Source organism: Corylus avellana, chromosome 3 (assembly GCF_965113065.1).
Source record: "Corylus avellana chromosome 3, dhCorAvel1.hap1.2, whole genome shotgun sequence".
Classification (NCBI taxonomy): domain Eukaryota; kingdom Viridiplantae; phylum Streptophyta; class Magnoliopsida; order Fagales; family Betulaceae; genus Corylus; species Corylus avellana.
Window position 1 is genome coordinate 26814456 of NC_142492.1, and position 6000 is coordinate 26820455.

Consider the following 6000-nt stretch of genomic DNA (forward strand, 5'->3'; position numbering starts at 1 on the left):
CAAATGGGTGAGGGGGTGGAGAAAAAGACAAAGAGTGTGTCCTCTGGATAACTCTAAAGAGCTCTCCCACTAGAAGATAAAACATGAATTACAAGGCATATGTCCCATCTTTGGATACAGATTTGAAGCATACAAGATATACAGAGAATCATTCCAGGACTTCAAGTACAAAAAATTCAGGATTAAGTGACATTTGATTAAATCACAGAGACAATTTTTATCTCTCTTGGAATTTCGTTTAAGCCAAATTTCTCCATCAACTTAAATATATATAAATATTAACAACTTGCTGGTGCCTGCCTGCATTTTTTTTAAAGAAAATTTCCAGCCAAACACAGAAGGAAGCTAATAACCAATGAAAAAAACAAATGGTGACACTGTGGGAGAGTAAGCAGCTGGTAAACTAATGATTCGTGGGATCATCTTTGTATTATCAATAATGACAATATTGTCTAAGAAAAGCAGTTATGTCAGAGAGATTTTTGTTCGGTATTTTATAAGAACACCCTTGGCTGTTGCTGCAGAGGTTTTGCATACAAGTGTTAATGGCTTTCCGACCGGGCCAGCATTCATGTGCATGGCATTCAAAGAGAGAGAGAGAGGTGTACATAGCATGCAAATAATTGGATGTTATTTTAGCTTTGTTTCGGTCAAGACAATGAAGACCTTTTTGAAAAAGCAATGCCCAAAAAGTTCACAAATCATCAAGACTAGAATGATGATGATCAGCGAAACACATTCATTTTGGTTTATATACTCCACTAGCTAGGTTAACTTGGCTAGTTGCACATGCGAGAACTTTAAGCACATTTTTTTATAAACTTTAAATACATTTATTTATTATTTATTATTTATTTATTTGTCTTTGCTTAGCAAGCTTGGCTAGTACTAGAGATGACACGATTTTCAGTCAAGCCATCCAATCCAATCTTTCCTTAGGAATATGAGTGAATAAAGTAATAAACAGGAGTTTTTTACTGAAAAGACAATTCATAAGAGTAAGAGAAAACCCATTTTTGGCCTTATATGCTTGTCCCAACAAGGGGACCTTTAAGGAATGGAGATGAGACTACATTTCATAGAGGGCATCCTACTTTAATTAGGGTTATGAATTAAACCAAATTACTCTTAATTAAGCTGTTTGAGTTTGGCTCGTTATGATGCTTGTTTTAGCTATTTTTTAAACTGGACAATCAAGCTGGACTCCAGCTTTCAATGTCGAGTACTTGACAAATCAAGTGGTTTTTTTTTTTTTTTAATAAAAAAATAAACTCAAGTTCTGCCTAATAAGTTCATAATCATTGAGAATATTATTTTTCTTAATTTAATATGACATAATTTGTTAGGTTTTTCTTATTTGAAAATTTAGTGTCAAAATATGCTTCGTTGTAGGTTTTCATTCTATGGCTAAGTCGGTGCAAAAATTGATCCAAGTCATGAGAATTCAAGTTTGTGTATGATGTCTAACATAGACTTATTCGGATTAAAATGACTATATCTTTTTATTCCAGCATCATAAAACGGCAATCTTAGTGGCATTGAAAATCTGGCTCAAAATCCGACATTTTTAAATTTCCTAAAACTTTTCAAATTTCAATGTGTTGGATAAAAATGGGTTGTCAATAGAAGTTTGGAAATCTAGATAGATTAGCTCGTTCATAGCAGGTTCCGACGAGTTAAAGAACACTCATATGCTGGCTCATTCACTAGAGGTCCCAACGTCGCCAAGAAAAAGCTGTAAAACCTAACCAACTTAGACTAAAAAGCCTTGTTTTCTTCCCATCTATATAAGCCTCATAACTTACGACTTTCAGACAATTAGAGAGGTTATTTTTCATCATTATTGGAGATGTTTTATATTGTTCTTGAGCTTAAACAGTTCAAAACCTTCTCATTGTTTCATCCGTACCTGTTAACCACAGAAAATCCTGTGGTCACTAGAGTTATAGTTTTTAAAGCGGTTGAGGTTCGTTTATGAAGATGATCCATATAAAAGAAAGTCAAAGAGCCACTATGGTAGGAGGTAGTATGTTGTTTACTGAGATTATAAGATTGAGTCCTTGGATTACAAATATTTTGTAAGTAGAACAATTTGTAATTCAAATTTTTAATATTGGATACCTTTCAGAGTTGGCTGGCTTTAGGAATAGTTTTACTTTTGAAGAGTTCTTCAAAAAAATTCTATTTCATTACCAAAATCTTTGTATTGATTTCTTTTACTGCTTTCTTGATTTTGGTATTGATATTTGTGGTGATTATATTGAAAGTTGATAACTTTATTAATCTTAATTGTTGTTAAGATTTCGGTATTCATTAATTGTTAGTTACAACATGGGGCGTAAAAATGAAATTTCACTGTTAGGAGAATTCTGAAAGCTTGCAATTTTCTTTTTATCATATTACACTTTGGAAAACTACTAAAAAAATTATACTCAAGTCTACTTAGGTCAACACTTTGGGAAGTCCTTGCACAGGACTACCAACACTTATAAAGACTGTCAATGCTTAGATAAACCCTATGCAATACACTAATTGAGATGATCTATTTGCATTCTCCTCCTTTAGAACTTGGCCAAGTAGTACTCAACATTATTAGTTTCTTCATCTGCCTATACCTGTTAAAGGTGGACCTCCAAATTCGTCAACTTGGCCTTCTCAGCTTCCAGCTCACCCTTGACATTTTCCAACTCGGTAGTGTAATATCCCGGTTTTATATTAGAAAGATGAGAAGAAGCCCACATAGAGTAGGTGATTTATAAAGATAGTCATAGGTGCTAAGTCCCACATTGCTTAATTACTAGGTGAAACTGAGTTTTATAATAAATTATAGGGAAGCTCCAAATTGACTAGTCTTTTTAGGGTAATAGCGCAGATGTGGCTAACGTTTTTTCCTGGGTCGTTACAGGTAGACCTTTGCCTCCAACTTCTTGACTATTTCCTTGAGCTTTGTAGATTTGGCCGCTACTTGAGCCAATAATTTTATGGGTCGTTCACTCGCTTTGGTCTTTGTTTTTTCTCAACTTGGCGTCTACAACGTCTAACATGCTCTTCTAGCTAGGCCAATTTCTCTTGCTCGAGAGACTTATTCATCGTAGTGATCACTCCTCCATAAATTAGTGTTGTATGGTGCACGTGATTGAGAACTCTTACATTAGACACCAATTGTGCAAGGGTAAAACTAGGTTAGAAAAAATATTATAGGAAAATAAGACCACAAGGTAAGAGGACATATATGGATATAGATATACTCGATATACGCTCAGTCAATCCAGGTCGGAATATATAAGAGATGACCTGGGAGCCTAGGATTCGAGTTAGGATGACAGGCTCGATTTGCAAGTCTAGACTAGACTGTGAAGGCTAATGCGCATGAACAAAACAAAGATCACGTGATATCATTCAACCAAATGGAAAAATTCAGATAGCTCGATTAGCTACGTACTTCATGAAGTACGTAGAATGACAGGCTGATCAGAAGTACGTAATTCAGATAGCCATTATGCTGATCAGCATAATGGCTACTTAAATAAAGATAGTAATTCCCACTAATAGAATGACAGGATTGTAGCACTGAGGATACCTACTCCATGATTTCAGTCTGTTCTATATATATATAAGTATGCCCACATATATTGTATACCTATACTCAATTTGAGAAGATCTTAGTTCTTATTTGGAGTAATACACAATTTCGTTTACTAATTTAAACATATATATATATATAAGACAGTCTCATGTTGACACCACCCCCAGTAATTATCGAATTGTCCCTACACGTTTTAAAGGTTTTTATTGATAATTAATTGACTGTATCATCACCTTACATAATATGTTCTCAATATTAATTTAGTAAGTAGTCTATTAACTTGGCTAAAAAAAGTACAAGTGACATAAAATAAAAATACATTTGACCATGTTTATCCGGAGGAGGGAAAGTAAGAGGGATAAAGAAGGGATGTGAAGGAAGACGAGGGGATAAATGGAAAGGAAACCTCCCATATGTTGCCACACCTTTAATAAAATTATAAATTTAAGCTATTGTTTTAGTTAATTAATGGTGATTTTATCTCTTCCTTCCCTTTATGTCCTACATCTTCATATTCCTTCCTCTTTAAGTGAATTACTTTATGAGAATGGAAGGGTCTCGTGGATAAGTACGGAATTGAATTAAACAAAATTCAAATAGAAGTATCAAAACAGAGGTTGGGATTGTGAACCCCGCTTCTATCATTCACCTCTTATTTCAATTAAATATTTAACGTGTTTTACATCACTAATTAATGAGGATTTTGAGCCCACATGTAAGAGAAAGTACTAAAATAATAAGTATATCGTTTTACTTAAGGTTTAATGCTATAAACCACATTCTTATAGTACACCTATCTTATAACGCTCATCTTCAATCTCAACCAACTTTTTATTTATTTATATCTTAACAATGATTGATCCACGTGTTGATTTAAACTGTCACATTAGTATCATAGTACTTAATGCTTCAACTAATTAAATCACTATAAGTAAACATACATTGAAATTAAATTTTTGATCATATTTGTTTCTTAGTTAAAACAAAATCTACCCCATTTTGTAAATAATTTTATTGTAATTGCTTACGAATTTGAATTTGAATTTGAATTATGGTAGGTGATGATATCTTTATATATAGTTATCTTCTGAAAATATGAAGCTTTTTATATGTATTAAACAAAAAGCTCCAGAATGTTTCAGAATGCAGACATCCTATATGTTTTTTTTTATGGAAAGTGTACGAGGAGATCGGGTGTGTTTGGACTTTGGATAGGGCATCGGATTTCTTTGCTCTGTTCTTGCAACAATATATATATATATATATATATATATATATATAGTAAAAATACAAGTAAAAACAAAAGAAATCGATATTATTTTGATATTTTTTTGGCAATATAATAATATAAAATACATTAAAAGATAATTTCAAAATCTGTAAATAATAAAAATACTTGACCACCTGAAATCAAGATCTTCTGGAGTTTCCAATAAATTCTATGTTGTATACAAGTTTTTTTTTTTAAAAAAATTTAATAAATACTTTTAAATTACGTTTATATAGATTTTATCATCACCTCTGTATTTATTATTGTGCTATATATGCTGAGATTCATGTTTTAAATTATATAGATTTTAATAATTGATATTGTGATTCTAAAATGATACTAATTAAAAAAATCATCACCTTTATATCTTAAGTCTTAACCATGAAGATTTTTACAAATTACATTTTTTTTATTATTATTATTTCTAATAGTTAATTTGAGGTATTTAAAAAACAAGACGTTGAGTCTCATTATTATTATTATTATTTAAAAAAAAGCTTTTTTAATATTCTAATTTTTTCTGCTTCAAAGCACCCACCAACCTCAAACCAGAAAACCAAAGGGCCTTTGATGGGATGGTTCCAAACATCTCTAAAGAAAAATTAAAAAAAGAAAAGAAAGAAAAAACCAATCGTAGCCCTCCATACTCTTCTCTTCCACATCACAGCCAATCAAATCATCCCACGTATTCACGTACCCACACACGCTATTAGATCCCCCTCCGTATACATCACCTAGACATGTGGACCCTAATGTCCTCCCTGCTCTAGACCACTTGTTCAACTTAACGGTTTCCATTTAAAGAACACTACACATTTTCCGTCATCTTAACGGCAGACGCCGACGCCGTCAAGTCCCCTCTCTATATAAATACTCCAACAACAAATTGTTCTCTTCTCTTGTCTGTACAAATTTTCCCATTTTTCGGTTTTCATTTCGTCACGTAAAATCCGGAGCTCCCTGCCCGAGACTTCCCCTTTTTGAACATTTCGGATTCCAATCCGATATATCGCCGGCATTTCGTCCCGGCGATTGTTTTTCCTTTCTAAATTTAGCCGGCCGGCCTCGTTTAATAGAGCAGAGAGCCGTTCTTCCGCTGTTTTTCACGTTTTTTTTTTTTTTTTTGGCTCGGGGATTCTGATAG